The sequence below is a fragment of the Heterodontus francisci genome, chromosome 6, assembly GCF_036365525.1.
Source record: "Heterodontus francisci isolate sHetFra1 chromosome 6, sHetFra1.hap1, whole genome shotgun sequence".
Lineage (NCBI taxonomy): Eukaryota > Metazoa > Chordata > Chondrichthyes > Heterodontiformes > Heterodontidae > Heterodontus > Heterodontus francisci.
The window spans coordinates 155,760,769-155,781,348 of NC_090376.1; the positions used below are offsets into that span (position 1 = coordinate 155,760,769).

At 43.7% G+C, this 20,580-nt stretch overlaps 1 protein-coding gene across 1 annotated transcript in view; it reads left to right on the plus strand.

Moving 5' to 3' along the window:
* The window catches only part of uggt2 (UDP-glucose glycoprotein glucosyltransferase 2), a 740,193-nt gene that overhangs the window by 141,015 nt on the left and 578,598 nt on the right, over nt 1–20,580 (plus strand). The gene's annotated exons all lie outside the window — the stretch shown is intronic.

The window sequence follows — 20,580 nt, forward strand, 5'->3', positions numbered from 1 at the left end:
TAAGTGGAAACCAGTGGCTACAGCGGTATATTGAATGCAATAGTATTCACGTTTAAAAATACAGTTATCAAATCTGGAGAAAGTAAGAGATGTTAAAATTCATATAAAACCTCTTTTTATAGGACATGATCACCTTCAAGCTTCACACAGTGAATTACTTTAAGTGCAGTGACCATTATGTTGGTAAATATCGCAGTCATTCTTCACCAGCATCATCTCATGCATAGCGGTGTGATGAATGGCCAGTTAATTCATGATTTTGGCCCTATTCCAAGGTTTCAAGATGTCTGATGGGCAGTCGGTTCCCTAGGGAGCTCCTCACTATGCACGTCTATCTGTGGCCATTAGCTGCCACCCATTGCTCTTTCTCCACCTAAATCCTCTCTTCTGCTGTTTATGTTCCTCTGATTCTAACAGTTGGTGCTTTTAGCCCAAACCTCAAGTTAACTGTTGATTTACGCAGCCTATCTGTTAGTTCAAACTCCATCCCTTGACATTACCTTGTGAGCTCTGGTTAAGATCTGGAAAAGACCTGGATGTGGATTTGCTCTCCAATTTCTGAACTTCATTGGACATCAAGTCCACATTTCTGCACCGGACTACATTGGAATAAACCATAAGACTCTGTTTCTGCCTAGAATATGCTGCTCTTTTTTGATCTGTGAGCTGTGGAAAAGATTGGAAAAATCTAGATTTAGAATTCTCAAACTTGGTTTCAAATTCCTGGACTTCTCTCGACATCAGGAAGATGCTTCTGCTCTGGATAACACTGGTTATTTCGTAAGGCTCAACTTCTGTCTCTGATTTGCTGTTCTTTTGTGGTATTTAAAGTTAAATTTGTTCAGTTTATAGCCCTTTCTCCCACCACTGCTGCGACTGAGAGACATGCTGATCCTGTGACTGGCTACTGGTTATACTGGTTTTTCAGCTTTATAGTCTGTTCCTGGACATAAAATCATGTGCCTGGGCTGAAGTGCAAACCTCTGCTGCTTCTGCATTTTATGGTGTCCTCCAACTTTGACATCATCTTTCTATCTATCAGCTGACTCTGTACGCCTTCCTATGAAAATATCTCCATCAGTACGTCCTCTGATACTCTACACTCAAATAGCTTCTGGAGTTTACACACTTAACCTTTCTCTGAACTCTGACAACAGCTTGCCGATGCTCCATGCTGACTCCACCCTACCTATGTTATTGTTATCCCACCACGGGTCCTCTGACTTAACTCTGGAATCCTTCCCTATTTTCTAACTCCTAACTATTTTCTATTTCCTGTGTCTTACAAGGTTTTTTGTACCCTAATATTTATGTAACCAGACATATGTAACTGGAGGTTTCCGAGTCCATTTATGTGCACATTTTGGCTGCTGCTGTGGACCCAAGCCCATTATTCCATTTCAACTTTTGCTCGTTCTTTTCAACTTCTTTTCTCTTTACCTCTCCTAGATCCCTCTCTTCTCTTGTCATTACTCGTTTCACTTCTCCACTCTCAGGTATTCTGCTTTCCTAATTCCCTACCCCACCCCTTCAGTACTGCTTGGCCTCCCTGGATGATATGAAACTTCGAAGCATTGTGAACTGTGAGGAGAATAGTTTTGAACTGCAAGAGGGTATAGACAAGTTGGTGGAATGGGCATCCCATAAATGAATAAAAAAAAAGAATTTCAATGCAGAGAAATGTGAAGTGATTCATTTTGGTAGGAAGAACTTGGAGAGAAAATATAAAAGAAAGGGTGCAATTCTAAAGGGGGTGCAGGAGCAGAGGTGTATATGTGCATAAGTCATTGAAGGTGCAGGACAGGTCGAGAGAGCAGGTAATAAAGCATTCAGTATCCTGGGATTTATTAATAACGGCATAGAGTACAAGAAACATCGAAAAATAGGAGCAGGAGTAGGCCATTCGACCCATAGAGCCTGCTCTGCCATTTAATACGATCATGGCTGATCATCCAAACTCAGAACCCTGTTCCCGCTTTTTCCCCATATCTCTCGATCCCTTTAGCCCTAATAACTATATCTAACTCTATCTTGAATATATTTAGTGATTTGGCCTCAACTGCTTTCCGCGGTAGAGAATTCCGCAGGTTCACCACTCTCTGGGTGAAGAAATCTCTCCTCATCTCAGTTCTAAATGGCTTAGCCCTGATCCTTGGACTGTGACCCCTGGTCCTCGCCTCCCCTGCCCTCAGGAGCATCCTTCCTGTATCTAGTCTGTCCAGTCCTGTAAGAATTTTGCAGGTTTCTATGAGATCCCCTCTCATTCTTCTGAACCCTAGCAAATACAATCCTAATCGACCCAATCTCTCTTCATACTGCAGTCCTACCATCCCAGGAATCAGTCTGGTGAACCTTCGCTGCGCTTCTTTCATAGCAAGAACGTCCTTCCTCAGATAAGGAGACCAAAACTGCACACAATACTCAAGGTGTGATCTCACCATGGCCCTGTATAACTGCAGCAAGACATGGGCGGCACAGTGGCGCAGTGGTTAGCACCGCAGCCTCACAGCTCCAGCGACCCGGGTTCAATTCTGGGTACTGCCTGTGTGGAGTTTGCATGTTCTCCCTGTGTCTGCGTGGGTTTCCTCCGGGTGCTCCGGTTTCCTCCCACATGCCAAAGACTTGCAGGTTGATAGGTAAATTGGCCATTATAAATTGCCCCGAGTATAGGTAGGTGGTAGGGAAATATAGGGACAGGTGGGGATGTGGTAGGAATATGGAATTAGTGTAGGATTAGTATAAATGGGTGGTTGATGGTCGGCACAGACTCGGTGGGCCGAAGGGCCTGTTTCAGTGCTGTATCTCTAAACATCCCTGCTCCTGTACTCAAATCCTCTCGCTGTGAAGGCCAACATACCATTTGCCTTCTTAATGCCTCTTGCACCTGCATGCTTAGCTTCAGTCATTGAATAAGTCATTGAAGGTGGCAGGACAGGTTGAGAGAGTAGATAAGGACACCCAGGTCTCGCCGCATCTCCCCCTTTCCCAATCTATCGCTGTTCAGATAATAATCTGCCTTCCTGTTTTTGCCTCCAAAGTGGATAACCTCACATTTATCCATATTATACTGCATCTGCCATATAGTTGCCCACTCACCCAACCTGTCCAAATCACACTGGAGCTTCTCTGCATCCTCCTCCTCGCAGCTCACACTCCCACCCAGCTTTGTGTCGTCTGCAAACTTGGATATATTACATTTAATTTCCTCATCTATATCATTAATATATATTGTGAATCGCTGGGGTCCTAGCACTGATCCCTGCGGTACCCCACTAGTCACAGCCTGCCACTCAGAAAAAGCCCCATTTATTCCTACTCTTTGTTTTCTGTCTGCCCGCCAGTTCTCTATCTATTTCAGTACCTTACCCCCAATACCATGTGCTTTAGTTTTGGCATTCGCCAGAGCTGGCGGGCAGCCATAAAGACAGGGCTAAATTGTGGCGAGTCGAAGAGACTTAGTAGTTGGCAGGAAAAAAGACAGAGGCGCAAGGGGAGAGCCAACTGTGCAACAGCCCCAACAAACAAATTTCTCTGCAGCACCTGTGGAAGAGTCTGTCACTCCAGAATTGGCCTTTATAGCCACTCCAGGCGCTGCTTCACAAACCACTGACCACCTCCAGGCGCGTATCCATTGTCTCTCGAGATAAGGAGGCCCAAAAGAAGTTTTGCACACTAATCTCTTATGAGGGACCTTATCGAAAGTCTTCTGAAAGTCCAAATACACCACATCCACTGGTTCTCCCTTATCTATTCTACCATTTACATCCTCAAAAAATTCCAGTAGATTTGTCAAGCATGATTTCCCTTTTGTAAATCCATCTGACTTTGTCCGATCCTTTCACTGTTTCCCAATGCTCTGCTATTACATCTTTTATAATGGATTCTAGCATTTTTCCCACTACTAATGTCAGTCTAACCAGGTTATAAGTCCCTGTTTTCTCTCTACCTCCTTTTTTAAATAGTGGGGTTACATTAGCTACCCTCCAATCTGTTGGAACTGTTCCAGAGTCTCTAGAATTTTGAAAAATGACCACCAATGCTTCTACTATTTCAAGGGCCACTTCCTTCAGTACTCTGCGATGTAGATTATCAGGCACTGGGGATTTATCACCTTCAATCCCATCAATTTCCCTAACCACCTCCCTACTAATACTGATTTCATACAGTTCGTTGTTCTCACTTGACCCTATGTTCCCCAGAATTCCTGGGAGGTAATTTGTGTCCTCCGTTGTGAAGACGGAAGCAAAGTATGTATTTAATGATATGCAGTGGTTAGCACTGCAGCCTCACAGCTCCAGTGACCCGGGTTCAAGTCTGTGTACTGCCTGTGCGGAGTTTGCAAGTTCTCCCTGTGACCGTGTGGGTTTTCGTTGGGTGCTCCGGTTTCCTCCCACAGCCAAAGACTTGCAGGTTGATAGGTAAGTTGGCCATTATAAATTGCCCCTAGTACAGGTAGGTGGTAGGGGAATTGAGGGAAGGTGGGGATGTGGGAGGGTAATGGGATGAGTGTAGGATTAGTATAAATGGGTGGTTGATGGTCGGCACAGACTTAGTGGGCCGAAGGGCCTGTTTCAGTGCTGTATCTCTAAATAAATAAAAATAAAATGAATAAAAATAAATTGGTCTGCCATTTCTTTGTTCCCCATTATAAGTTCCCCTGTTTCTGACTGTAAGGGACCCCCATTTGTCTTCATTAATGTTTTTCTCTTCACATATCGACAGAAGCTTTTACAGTCAGTTTTTATGTTCTCTGCAAGTTTACTCTCATATTCTATTTTCGCCTTCTTAATGAATCCCTTTGTCCTCCTTTGCTAAATTCTAAACTGCTCCCAATCCTCAGGTTTGCCGCTTGTTCTGGCCATGTTATATTTCTCCTCCTTGGAACTAATACTATCCCTAATTTCTTTTGTAAGCCATGGTTGAGCGTCCCTTTTTGTTTTATTTTAGTGCCAGTTTAGTGCCAGGCAGGAATGACTAATTGTTGTAATTCATCCATGCGCTCTTTAAATGCTAGCCATTGCCTATCCACAGTCAACCCTTTAAGTAACGTTCCCCAATCTATCATAGCCAAACTATCTTCATAGTTTCCTTTATTTAGATTCAGGACCCGAGTCACAGAGTCATAGTCATAGAGTCATTGAGTCGTACAGCACAGAAACAGGCCCTTCGGCCCACTGCGTCCATGCCGACCATAATGCCTAGCTATACTAATCCCACCTGCCTGCATTAATTCCATATCCCTCTATGCCTTGCTCATTCAAGTACCTGTCCAGATGCCTCCTAAATGTTGCTACTGTTCCTGCCTCCACCACCTCCTCAGGCAGCTCGTTCCAGATACCCACTATTCTTTGTGCGAAAAATTTACCCCTTTGATCCCCTTTAAACCTCCTCCCTCTCACCTTAAATCTATGCCCTCTAGTTTTAGTCACCCCTACCATGGGAAACAGATTCTGGCTGTCTACCCTATCTATGCCTCTCATAATTTTATATATCTCTATCATGTCCCCTCTCAGCCTCCTTCGCTCCAGGGAAAACAGACCCAGCCTATCCAATCTCTCTTTATAACTCAAGCCCTCCAAACCAGGCAGCATCCTTGTGAATCTTTTCTGAACCCTCTCTAGCTTAACCACATCTTTCCTGTAGTGCGGTGACCAGAACTGCACACAGTACTCCAAATGCGGCCAAACCAACGTTATGTACAACTGTAACATGATGTCCCAACTCTTGTACTCAATGCCTCAGCCGATGAAGGCAAGTATGCCATACGCCTTCTTCACCACCCTGTCTACCTGTGTTGCCACTTTCAGGGAACTATGAACGTGCACCCCAATTTTGCTCTGTTCAAGAACACTCCCCGGGCTCTGCCATTCACTGTATATGTCCTGCCCTGGTTTAACTTCCCAAATGCATCACTTCACACTTGTCTGCGTTAAATTCCATTTGCCACTCCCTTGCCCACTTTCCCAGTTGATCTATATCCTTTTGTAACCTTAGACATCCTTCTTCACTGTCCACTATACCAGCAATTTTGGTGTCATCTGCAAACTTACTAATCATGCCCTTTACATTCACATCCAAGTCAATAATATGTATGACAAACAACAGAGAGCCCAGCACCGATCCCTGCGGCACACCACTGATCACCGGCCTCCAATCTGAAAAACAACCCTCCATTACCACCCTCTGCCTCCTATCACCAAGCCAATTTTGTATCCAATTGGCTAGCTCAACCTGGATCCCATGTGTTCGAACTTTCTGGACCAGCCTACCATGCGGGACCTTGTCAAAGGCCTTGCTAAAGTCCATGTAGACAACGTCCATCGCCCTCCCCTCGTCAATCCTCTTGGTCACCTCCTCGGAAAACGCAATCAAATTCATGAGACATGATTTCCCACGCACAAAGCCATGCTGACTATCCCAAATCAGATCATGCCTTTCCAGATGCATATAAATCCTGTCTCTCAGAATCCCTTCCAATAACTTTCCCACCACTGATGTAAGGCTCACCGACCTGTGGTTCCCTGGCTTATCCCTGCTGCCCTTAAATAAAGGCACAACATTAGCTATCCTCCAGTCTTCTGGTACCTCACCTGTGGCTAATGATGATACAAAATTCTCTGCCGGGGCCCCAGCAAACTCCCAACAACACATCAACCACCTGTCCGGCTTCATTTCCCAGAATTAGGTCCAGCACTGCACCCTCCCTTGTTGGATTCTCTACATATTGAGCTAAAAAGTTCTTCTGTATACATTTTATGAACTCCACTCCATCTAAGCCCTTAACAGGATGACTATCCCAATTAATGTTGGGAAAGTTGAAATCACCTAATATAATTACCCTATTATTATTTTTACACACCTCTGCGAATTGCGCACATATTTGCTCCTCAATTTCCCGCTGACTATCTGGGGGTCTATAATAAACACCTAGCAATGTGGCTGTCCCTTTTCTATTCCTAAACTCTACCCATAAAGCTTCATTTGATGCCCCCTTCAAGATATCATCTCTCCTTACTGCAGTAACTGACTCCTGAACTAATATTGCAATGCCCCCTCCTCTTTTAGCCCTCCTCTGTCTCGCCTGAAGATTCTATATCCCAGGATATTGAGCTGCCAATCCTGCCCCTCCCTCAACCATGTCTCCGTGATGGCTACTATATCACAATTCCATGTGTCAATCCTTGCCCTTACCTCATCCGTTTTACCTGCAATACTCCTGGCATTAAAGTAGAGGCCTTCCATCCTGGTCTTACTCTCTTGAAACGTACTTCCGCTGCATACCCTCTGGCTTGTTTGCTTTCCTGTGTTTAGCTGTGTCCCTATTCTGCTAGGAGTCTGCATCCCCTCCCCCTGCCAAATTAGTTTAAACTCTTCCCAACAGCACTAGCAAACCCGCCAGCAAGGATGTTAGTCCCCCTGTGGTTCAGATGTAGACCTTCCCGCTTGTACAGGTCCCACCTTCCCCAGAAACGGTCCCAGTGATCCAGAAATCTATAACCCTCCCTCCTGCACCAACTGTTAAGCCACGCATTCATCTGTACTATTCTCCTATTTCTATACTCACTAGCACAATTACTCTGGGAGTAATCCAGAGATTACAAACCGAGAGGTCCTGCTTTTTAGTCTACTGCCTAACTCCCTGAATTCTTGATGCAAGACCTCATCCCTCTTTCTACCTATGTCATTGGTACCAACATGTACCATGACCTCTGCCTCATCACCCTCCCCATTCAGGTTCAAAGAAGTGGCAGCATTCTGTGAGCATCTCCTTTGTGACTTGCAGACTCTGAACACACTGCTCTTAGCTTAGGTGGAAGTAGGAGAAGTGCTCCTGGAAGACTCTAAATGGGTAAGGCCTCCTGTTGAGAGCCCTTCTTCTCCGCCTCCTCCTCTTCTCTGTGAGTTGCTTGTCTTCTTCTTTACTGCCTATGCACCATTTTCCTCTAATGCTACAGCCCACGGGGGACTGGTGCTTTAGCCCCCATGACTTGGAACTGGTGGTCTGCTCAGAACCATTGCAGTCACAAGCAATGCCTTCCCTATGTGCAGCAGCACTCCCTGCAGAATTTAATAACAACTATCAACTCCATCGAACACCCAGCAATTCCACAAACTCTCAGAGCCAGTGGAAAGTAATAGGCAACTAACCTGCAATATGTTTAAATAGCACTGTTCTGAGTAGGGTTTCGGTGGTGGTTGTTGAGGGGGGGTGGTGGGGGGAGGTGGCGTTGGTGGATGGTGGGTGAGTGTCCTTCGAGTTGCTAAATGCACAGTCAGCTGTGTGTGTTTAAGAGAGAGTGTTAATTAGAGTGGCAAGGTCCAAAATGTCAGGGCTGGCATCAAATCAATACTAGACACTGATTGACATTACAGTCTGCCTAATCTGCATACATCTGACGCATGCATGTTATGCCCACATCAACACCTTCACCAAAATGACGTTTGCAGGTCGCAGCAGAAGTGGGTGGAAACAGCACTGGTACCATTTTGCTATGAACTGACACTTGTAACGCCGAAACTACTGGCACCATGGGGCTGAATTTTGTGGCCAAAGTGTAGTCAAGGGTAGTTAAAAATAGATGCGGGTAATATTGCAAATTAAAATAAGGAAATAGCAGACTTGTTGAATACTACTTTGTGTCAGTAGAGGAGGAGGATAATATACCAGGCATTCCATGGCAACTAATAATAAATTAAAGATTTCTTTTGGGCCTCCTTATCTCGAGAGACAATGGATACACGCCTGGAGGTGGTCAGTGGTTTGTGAAGCAGCGCCTGGAGTGGCTATAAAGGCCAATTTTAGAGTGACAGGCTCTTCCACAGGTGCTGCAGAGAAATTTGTTTATCAGGGCTGTTGCACAGTTGGCTCTCCCCTTGCACCTCTGTCTTTTTTCCTGCCAACTACTAAGTCTCTTCGACTCGCCACATTTTAGCCCCGTCTTTATGGCTGCCCGCCAGCTCTGGCGAACGCTGGCAACTGACTCCCACGACTTGTGATCAATGTCACACGATTTCATGTCGCGTTTGCAGACGTCTTTATAGCGGAGACATGGACGGCCGGTGGGTCTGATACCAGTGACGAGCTCGCTGTACAATGTGTCTTTGGGGATCCTGCCATCTTCCATGCGGCTCACATGGCCAAGTCATCTCAAGCGCCGCTGACTCAGTAGTGTGTACAAGCTGGGGATGTTGGCCGCCTCGAGGACTTCTGTGTTGGAGATACGGCCCTGCCACCTGATGCCAAGTATTCTCCGGTATTCTCCAAGTATTCTCCAATTAAAGATTGGAACTCAGTAAAGTTAATGTAAGTGAGATGATACAACCAGGTAGTAAGGGGCGTGCGTGGTTCCCACTATTCACCTCCCAATTGACCGCAGTTGTGATTTGTTTAAAATGATGAGTTAGCCCCAGAGTGTTTTAATTGCTAAATAAGCAGACAGTGACAGGTTTTCTTGTAGGTTTAAAATAGAAGGTTAACTGTTTATTGAACAATATTCAATCCCCGAAATGTTCGCAACACCACTCACACACGCATTCACTCTTATATACACTCTCGAAGATAGATAGAAGGCAAAGGTTAAGGGTTCAGCGTGCGGTAGGTGTTAGTGGTTTGCAGTAAACTTGTTGAATCTTCTAAGTAGAACAGTCTCTTTTAAAGATGCAGGCCTAGGTTGTTTTTAAGTCTTGACTTGTTGAGGTGTTGTAGATTTCTGGTGGTTAAGATTTCAGATTGGAGGTGGTGGGTCACTTTCAGTTCTCTGCTGCACCAAGTTGAAATGTGGAATCTTTTTCCACATCCTCTCGCTGGACTGCTTTTCTGTGATGTTGCTGTGATTTTCCCCTCTCTCTCCAGAGGGTTGTCTTTTAAGGTCACAATTCTTCATTAACATTTCTTGTACCTGACACATGGCTTTTCTCCCTGGTCTGACCACACAATGGGCCAGAATCTGGAATTCATGACTATCATTAAAGTCTGGATGCGTGTAATTCTGTTGTGATGTGGCTACTTCACACCTTCTTTGTTTCAGAAGAACCCATTCAATTCAGTAATGTCTCTTGATGGTTTCAGGAATGGTGTAATTGATACCTCTTAGCCTGGAATGTATCCTTTGGTCCTTAAGAGACAGTGAGGTAGTGTTTGAATGCATAGGCTGGGTTGTCTGACCTTTGGCGACCATCTTTTGCAGCATTGTCCACCTTTTCTTTAAAAGTTAAAATCAATTTTAGAGTCCAACCTGAATAAAGTTTGTATCTTAGAAGTATGTCTTTACTGGACATGACAGAGAAATCTATATTTAGAGAAAATAATGGCATTAAGACGTTAAGGGTTTTTAAGGAAGGATGTTCCCGATGGTGGGGGAGTCCAGAACCAGGGGTCATAGTCTAAGGATACAGGTAAACCTTTCAGGACTAAGATGAGGAGAAATTTCTTCACCCAGAGAGTGGTGAGCCTGTGGAATTCGCTACCACAGAAAGCAGTTGAGGCCAAAACATTGTATGTTTTCAAGAAGGGGTTGGATATAGCTTTTGGGTCTAAAGGGATCAAAGGGTATGGGGCGAAAGCGGGAACAGGCGACTGAGTTGGATGATCAGCCATGATCACAATGAATGGCAGAGCAGGCTCGAAGGGCCAAATGGCCTACTCCTGCTCTTATTTTCTATGTTTCTATGCTAAGAAAGGAGGTGAGAAAATTGCAGATGCTTTGGCCTTAATCTGCTAAAGCACTCTTGATTTGGGAATTATCCTCTTGGATTGGAAAATTGTTAGTGTAACTCCATATAGCTCCTCAGGATGATTATAGACCTGTTAATCTAACCTCTCTTGTGGAAAAGTTATTGGAATCTATAATTAAGCTGATTAGAGAGAGCCAACAGGGATTTGTAAAGGCAAGGCTATGTCTAACTGAATTTATGGGATGTAACTAGGTAGTAGACAACCGAATGGCTATGGTTGTAGTTTATATGTAGTTCTACATTGGAGACTGTTCAGTAAAATTTATAGCTCATGAAATTGACCTGGCTGGGAGATTGGTTAGGTGGTTTAAGACAGATAGAGGTATAGTGGGTATGTACTTCAATTTGAAGCAAGTGACTAGTATTCTACAAGGGATCTGTGCTGGGACCTCATTAATAAATACAGTGACTAAATTTATAACTTAATATAACGCTGTATATCCAGGTTAATCAATGGCATAGCATAGTAGCGAGTAGTGTAGACTGGAGCATAAAATTACAAAGAGATATTGATAGATTAAATGAGTAGGTGAAACTGTGGCAGATGGATTTCAATACAGCTAAATGTGATGTCATACATATCGGCCCAAAAAAAGGACAGATCCGATGTTATTTAAATTGTGAAAAGCTAGGAACAGTGGATGGTCAACGAGATTTAGAGGCCCGTGAACACAGACCACGAAAATGTCGTAGTCAAATAAAAAAAAAATCCAAGAGGTTAATGGAATTTTAGCCTTTATCACTAGAGACCTAGAACATAAAGGGGAGGAAATTTTGCTGCAGCTATACATAGAACGCATCTCGAGTAATGCATACAGTTCTGAGCATCTTCTTTGGCCTCCTTATCTCGAGAGATTCCTTCGAAAAGATATGTTGCCCTTGGACAATGTACAATGCAGAATATTACATCAGAATATTACCAGGGCACCAGGGATTATTGGAAGAGGTTGCATAAACTGGGTTTATATTCCTTTCAATGTAGAAGATTAAGGATTGAATTGATTGTACTTTTTAGGATTTTGAAAGGAATTGATAGGGTAGATAGAGAGAAACTTCTTCTACTGGTGAGGGTATCTAGGGGAAGGGGACATAACGCTAAGATAAGACCCAGGCCATTATGGGGAGAAAATAGGTGTCACTTCATCTCTCAAAGGATGGCACAAGTTTCGAAATTTCTCCAGTAAAAATCAGTTGATGCTCGCTCAATTAGTAATTTTAAAGTGAAGATGAATAGATTCTTGTTAGTGAAGGATATAAAGTGATATGAAAACAGGGTGGCTGGATGGAGTTCGAATACAAATCAGCCATGACCTCACTGAATGGCGGAACACAGCTGGATCTGGTTCTGGGAATGAGGTGGGATAAGTGGATCAAGTGTCAGGAGCGGAACATTTAGGGGACAGTGATTATAGTATCATAAGGTTTAGGTTAGCAATGGAGAAGAACAAGGAGCAATCTAGAGTAAAAATAATTAATTGGGGAGGGCCAATTTTAATAGGGTAAGAACGGATCTGAACGAAATAAATTTAATCAAAGATTTCAGGCAAAACTGTAATTGAACAATGGGCTGCCTTTAAAGAGGAGATAGCTCAGGTAGTCGAGGTATGTTCCCAGTAGAAGGAAAGGTACGACAAAGAGAGCCAAAGCTCCCTGGGTGATGGAAGAGGTAGAGAGTAAGGCGAAGTAGAGAAAGGGTGCGAATGACAGATGTCACGTTTATAATATAAGAAAGAACCAGGCTAAACATAGGAAGTTCAGAGAGGAATTGAAAGAAGAAATAAGAGCAGCAACGAAGGAATATGAGAAGGGACTGGCAACCAGTATAAATGGAAATCCAAAAGTCTTCTATAGACAAATAAACAGTAAAAGAATGGTAAAAGGAGGAGTAGGGCTGGCTAGGGACCAAAAAAGTGATTTACATATGCAGGCAGAGGGCATGGCTGAGGTTCTAAATGAGTACTTTGCATCTGTCTTTACCAAGGACATAAGAAATAGGAGCAGGAGTAGGCCATTCAGTCCCTGGAGTCGATTCTGCCATTCAATAAGTCTATGGCTGATCTGATTGTGGCCTTAACTTCACTTCCCTGTCTACCCACCATAACCCTTAACTCCCTTGACAATCAAAAATCTGTCGAACTTGGCATTGAATATATTCAATGACTCAGCTTCCACTGCTCACTGGGGTAGAGAATTCCAAACACTAATGACCCTCTAAGAGAAGAACTTCCTTCTCATCTCTGTCTTAAATGGGAGTCCCCTTAATTTGAAAGTGTGCCATCTAATTCTAGATTCCCCACAATGGGAAACATCCTCTCAGCATCTACTTTGTCAAGCCCCCTCAGAATCGTATATGTTTCAGTAAGATCACCTCTCAATCTCTAAACTCCAATGAGTATCGGTCCAGCGTGCCAACCCTTTCCTCATCCCAGGAATCAGCTGAGTGACCCTTCTCTGAATTGCTTTCAATGCAAGTATATCTCTCCTCAAATAAGGAGACCAAAACTGTACGCGATACTCTAGGTGGGGTCTCGCCAATGCCCAGTATAGTTGTAGCAAGACTTCCCTACTTTTATACTCCATCCCACTTGTAATAAAGGCCAACATTCCGTTAACCTCCCTAATTACTTGCTGAACCTGCATGTTGTCTTTTTGTGATGTATGTACAAGGACACCCAGATCCCTCTGTACCACAGCATTTTGCCATCTCCCTCCATTTAAATAATATTCTGTTTTTCTATTCTTCTTACTAAGGTGGACAACCTCACATTTTCCCACATTAAACTCCATCTGCCAAATTTTTATCTACTCATTCAACCTATCTTTATGCTAAATAGTTGAGGCCCCAGTACTGATTCCTGTGGCACTCCACTAGTTACAGTTTGCCATGCTGAAAATGACCCATTTAGCCCGACTCTGTTTCCTGTTAGTTAGCCAGTCCTCTATCCGTGCTAATATGTCACCCCCAATGCCATGAGCTCATATCTTGTGTAGTAATCGTTTATGTGGCACCTTAATGAATGCCTTTTGGAAATCCAAATACACTATGTCTGCTGGTTCCCCTTTATCCACCCTGCTTTTTACATCCTCAGAGAACTCTAATAAATTTGTTAAACAGGATTTTCCTTTCATGAAACCATGTTGACTCTGCCTGATTATGATTTTCTAAATGTCCTGTTACTACCTCTTTAATAATGGATTCTATCATTTTCCCAATGACAAACTTTAGGCTAACTGGCCTATAGTTTCCAGCTTTCAGTCTCCCTCCATTCTTGAACAGAGGTGTCACATTTGCAGTTTTCCAATCCACTGGAACCTTTCCAGAATCTAGGAAACTTTGGAAGATGACAATCAATGCATCCAGTATCTCTGCAGCCACTTCTTTTAAGACACTCTGATGTAGGCCCAGGTCCAGGGGACTTGTCAACCTTTAGTCCCGTTAGTATTCCCATTACTTTTTCTCCAGTGATGTTTTAAGTTCCTTCCTCCACTTTGCCTCCTGATTTTCTACTATTCTTGGGATGCTTTTTGTGTGTTCTACTGTGAAGACGGATACGAAATACATGTTCAAAGCCTCTGCCGTTTCCTTTTTTTCCTTTGTTTCGCCTGCCTTCTAATGTCGTTTACTACTTTTCTGCCTCCTGTTACCAGCTTTACCTCCTTCCAATTTGAGCTACTCTTCAGGTTCCCACCCCCCTGACAAACTAGTTTAAACCCTCCCCAACAGCACTAGCAAATCTCCTTGTGAGTATATTAGTTCCTGTCCTATTAAGGTGTAGCCCATCCATCTTGTACAGGTCACACCTGTCCCAGAACTGGTTTCAATGCCTCAGAAATCTGATGCCCTCCCTCCTACACCAATTTTCCAGTCACGTGTTCAATCGATCAATCCTCCTATTCCTATGCTCACTAGCACTTGGCACTGGGAGTAATCCTGCGATTACTGCTCTTAAGGTCCTGCTTTTTAATTTCCTTCCAAGCTCCCTAAAACCTGCTTTCAGGACCTCATCCCTCTTCCCACTTATGTCATCGATACCAATGTGGACCACGACCTCTGGCTGTTCACCCTCCCCCCGAAGGATGTCCTGCAGCCGCTCCGTGACTTCCTTGACCCTGGCACCAGGGAGGCAATTTACCATCCTGGAGTTACGTTTACTGCCCCAGTAACGCCTGTCTGATCTCCTGACTATCGAATCCTCTTCCTCCCTCCTGTGCAGCTGAGCCACCAGTGGTGCCACAGACTTTGCTCTGGCTGCACTCCCCTGAGGAACCATTGCCCTCACCAGTATCCAAAATGGAAGCTGATTAGCAAGTAAGATAAACTCAGAGACTCCAGCACTGCCTGCCGTGTTCTCCTAGACTCATTCTCTCTCTGCCTGCATGCTCCTAACCTGTGGTCTGACCATCTCCCTAAAGGTGCTATCCACGTAGTCCTCTGCCTCGCGGATGCACAGCAATGACTCCAGCCTCTGCTCAAGTTCCAAAACCCGGAGCTCAAGCTTCTGTAGCTGGTGATACTTCCAGCAGATGTGTTCGTCTAGGACACGTGGTGAGTCCATGACTTCCCACATACCCCTTAATGACCTTCTGTTTCAGGTGAAAAAGGCTGAGTTTTCAATCCTTTCTTCATAGCTATTACTTTTCTTTCCCGGTGACGTTATGGTGAATGTTTGCTGTATCCTTTCAGTTACTCTAAAGTTCTTTTTAATGAGCTGAGGAGAACTGTTCACAACATGCCAAATGTAGCCTAACCAATCTCTTGCACAAATGGAATGCAATTTCCTTGCTATTATATTCAATGTCAGCTTATCCATAAAGTGCAGAATGTTTTTGGTTTTGCGGACATGTTATACCTGTACCCCCATCTTTGAATGTCCATTTACAACCCTACATGGCAATGTTCCTTCATTTTGTCAAGAATCTTCCTTTCAAGAATCTTTTTCCAAAAATGTACTACCTCACATTTCTCTGCATTTAACAATGTGTTCAGATCTTAAAACTGTCTGTGTCTTCTTCCAATCTGCAATATTTTCCCTACCTTTTTGCCTTGATATAACTTGATTGATATCAGCAAACTTCAGTATGATATCCTTTGTGCTTATTATCAAAATTGTAACCAAAAGTGGACCCAGGGCACAATAAATTCCACCAATCTGAAAAACTCCATTTGTCCCCGCTGCGTACCAGTCATATCTTCAGCCGTGAAGCTACATATCCTTTAGTACCATGTGTTTTAATTTTTGTAACAAGATCCTTATGTGGTGTGTGAAATGACTTCTGAAAATCCATATTTCATCTACATTCCTTTTAACTATTACGTTTTCTGTTATCCTCCGATATTCCTATAGTCCCAAATGCACATGGTTCTGTAAAAACTAATGCACATTATTTACGAATCATTTCCATCGTTCCCTTACTCTCGAGTGCAAGATAACCCATTTTAGCACTGTGGTCCAACTCCTTCTTTGACTATTTTTAATTGTATGTTGATGAGCGTTCTTGCTATTTTGCCTTTATGCTGGTTGTCAATCTTTTATACTTGCCCTTAGTCTTCTTCATCTTTTTTTATTCCTTTCCATTTCTCAGTTTTCTTGTGTTTTTGGCTACTATATTTAACATAAGCCTTTTATCCCTAAGTCTTCAATTTATCTGCTCAGCCTCTATCTTCACTGCTGCACCCTTTTTTAAATTGCCTACTAATCTCAAACCTAGTTTCTTGCCCTCCAGTCAGTAGCATATACCTGATAATATATAGTTTCAGTGGCTCATCTACCCCTGGCCCCCCACCACCACCCAGCCCTGCCCCCCACCCCACCCATCTGAAACCAATCTTCTATACAGACTGCAAATTTCGGGGGCAGTTTTAACCAGTGGGAAGCTGGCAGAATTGGGTAGGCCAGCGGGGCATAAAACAGACGGCCAACCCAATACTGTTAGCTTCCCACCATGCAGACACAGTTAAAATTACCTCCATGACTCTTCACTTATATGAGAATAGGATTAGGAGCAGGCCATTCAGTCCCTTGAGCCTGTTCTGCTGCCATTCTATTGGATGATGGATGACCAGTACCTCAACTCCATTTACCTGCCTTTGTGCCATATCCCTCAATACTCTTACCCAACAAAATTCTATCAGTCTCATTTTTGAATATTTCTTTTAACTCAGCATCCAGAGCCTTTGTATGAAAAAGATTTCACTCTTAAGTTGCCTAGTTCTAGTATTAAGATTATGTCATCATCTTAGAATCGTGCAGCACAGAAGGAGGCCTTTGGGCCAATTGTCTGTGCCAACTCTTTGAAGGAGCTATCTAATTTCCTCATACTCGCCTTTGGCCCACTCACTTATTTTGTCCACATACCTTTGTAATTTTGTAGTTCTGTCTGCACAGCTTACTATGCTTTCCAAACACTGTCATCAACAAACTTGAATGTGTAAATCTCTACTCCTCCATCCAAGTCATTGGTAAATGTAGTGAAAAGTTGTGGCCCCAGTACTGACCCCAGAGGAACATCATTTGTCATATCCTGCCAATCAGGGAGCATTTCCTTTATCCCTGCTCTTTGCCTCTTACCTCCAAACAATTATCAACCCATTTCACAAAATTACCTCCAATTCCGATGCTTTCATTTATGCTAATAATCTCTTGTATGAAATTTTAACAAATTCTGACCAGACAGTCCACCCCAGCCCTGACTGTGGCTCCATTCACATTTCCTCCACCGCCAGCAGCACCACCCCACCCCCCCCCCCCACCGACTCCAGAACACGGCTTCGTTCCCATTTCCGCCACCTTCCCACTTTCGATCATGGCCTCAAACCCTTAAAACTGCAGGTGCCATCCCCATAGTCCAACTGCTGTCCGCTTGTGCTCTTGCCTGCTCCCAGGCAATTGATCTTGCCAGTGGTCAGGTGGGCGACTGCCTCATTTTAGTCATATTAGGCCCTGCCATTGATGGACCTCAACATCTCTGGGTTCTTTGAGTGGTTAAGGTCTCTCCTACATCCTCCCAGTAAATATTGGGGCATTGGAATGCATGATCTTTTGCAGTCTGAATGTGAAATCACTTGGCAGAATATAATGTATTCCAGTAAGCTGTTTGATGGCTGAACCTCGTTTTTACCTCGGCATTGGACAACTGAAAGCACCCTCTGCTTTATACAACACACAAAGTCTGATTACCTGAGTGGCCTCTGACACTCAGTCCAAGGAAAATACCTTGTGTTAAAAAAAATTAAACAATCAGCAGAGGAAAAAAGTATATAGTGGTGTAAGACCCCCGCTCTGGTCTAAAGGTTCTTGTCTTTACTCTTGATATCACTGGCACACAACAACTTGGATACTATTTCACTAAATGTGATACACCTTTATTAAATCTCTAGGCAATAGTACATACTCACAATGACACTGGTTGCTTAGGAATCCCGCGAGCTAGGGTCTGTCTCAGGTGGTTAGTCCTTTGACAGATCTCCTGACGTGACTTTTGAATGGCTGTCCAGGCTACTCTACCGACTGCAGTAAGAATGTCCTTGAGGGCTTTATACACCTTCCTGACCTTGGCCCTTGGCATATAAGGCAATGCCTTAAATCGGATTGTCCAATTGGTTTATTAATCCCACCCTGGCCATCCAGGACTATCTGCATGTGGTCATATCCTGCCCTCAGCAGTGGAGGTGCCTCCAGTTGCATGCCAATAATGGGTGTGATTACTGTATCCTGGGGCAGGAAGAAGGCCATTCACACATGCCCGAGTGGCCATTGTGCAGTTCAGTTTTTGTAGCCGAAGTGTCTGGCAATCCACCACCACAGGGACATGCCCTGATGTGTCTGTGTGTATGTCTGTTTTAGTTAAAGGTGTCCCAGCAATAATGTCTTCGGTCAGAATTCTCCCTTTGTAGCTCCGTCTTCTTACCACCATGAGACAAACTCTGCCCACAGGACTCCACCACAGCCAGCTTACATTCGTTAATAGGAAAGAAATAAAAGCACGGTTTACATGATTAAGAGTGATTAATACAATTAAGATAAATAATGCATTGGCTCACAGCATCTACCCTTTTAAGTGTATCATTTCAATTTCTGAGAACATAAATACACTTACATAAACTTTTCTTGCTCTGCACGTAGGCTTCTGGCTTCAGCTTTCTACGTCTACGTCGGTGGCATAAATCATACAATAGATCTATGACAATAATCAACTGCAGAAATCATGAAGTTCAAGTTTCATAGAATCATAGAAAGTTTATGGCACAGAAAGAGGCCACTTGGCCACGTTTCTGTGCCGGCTGAAAAACGAACCACCCAGTCTAATCCCACCTTCCAGTATTTGGTTCGTAGCCCTGCAGGTTACAGTACTTGAGGGGTATATCCAGATTCCTTTTGAATGAGTTGAGGGTTTCTGCCTCAATTACCCTTTCAGGCAATGAGTTCCAGAGGGTGGTGGTGGTGTACCCCACTTCCCTCTGGGTGAAAAAATGTTTCCTCATTGCCCCTCTAATCTTTTTTACCAGTCACTTTAATTCAATGTCGCCTAGTCACAGACCTCTCTGCTAAGGTAAATAGGCCCTTCACCTCCACTCTATCCAGGCCTCTCAAAAATGTGTACTTTACAATAAGATCTCCCGTCAGCCTTCCCTGTTCCAAGAAGAACAACTCCAGCCTGTCCAATCTTTCCTCATAGCTGCATTTTTCCAGTCCCGGCAACATCCTCGTAAATCTCCTCTGTACTCTCTCCAATGCAATTACATCCTTTCTGTAATGAGGTGACCAGAACTGCACACAGTACTCAAGTTGTGACCTAACCAATGATTTATACAGTTCCAGCATAACCACCTATTTCTTATATTCTATATGTTGGCTAATAAAGGAAAGGATTCCATATGCCTTCTTAACCACCTTATCGATCTGTCCTGCTACCTTCAGGGATGTGTGGACACTCACTTCAAGGTCCCTCACTTCCTCTACACTTCTCAGTATTTTCCGATTAATCGTGTATTCCTTTGCCTTGTTTGACCTCCCCAAATGCATCACCTCACATTTCTCCATGTTGAATTCCATTTGCTACTTCTCTGCCCATCTGACCAGACCATGAATATCTTCCTGCAGCCTACAGTTATCCGCCTCACTATCTACCACATGGCCAATCTTCTAGTCATCTGCAAACTTCCTGATCATGCCCCTTACATTTACGTCCAAATCGTTAATATATACTGCAAAAAGCAGGGGACCCAGTAGTGAACCCTGCGGAATGCCACTGGAAACAGCTGTCCAGTTGCAAAAACACCTGGCATCAATTACTCTATGTTTCCTGCCACTGAGCCAATTTTGTATCCACCTTGCTGCAGTTCCCTGGATCCCATGGGCTTTTATTTTTTTTAACCAGTCTGCCATGTGGGACCTTGTCAAAAGCCTTGCTAAAATCCATGTAGATCACATCAACTGCACTACCCTCATCGATCTTCCTTGTTACTTCTTGAAAAGATTCAATCAAATAGTAGTTTAGTAATAGTACCCAACCAGCCCATGCTTGCAAAACTCAATACCTCAAAACAGTGTCCAACATCAGATGTGATTCCGCGATTGGACAACATTTGCTAAATAATCCACAGTGTGCTAAGAATTACGCTGACAACCAATTTAAGATTGTCAGTAGGGCTGGCAGTGTGGCACATTTGCATGTACTGGAAGCTACAGATATTAATACACAGGGTCCTGTTCTCTGCAGACAGAAAGAATATGTACAAACATTGCTCCTGTTTCAGCTGAACAAAATAAGTGACAGTCGTTCACTGGTTCATTCCTCAGGGCAATGCCTTGACCAATCAGAGTCAAGCTGCCTGGTTTAAATGTT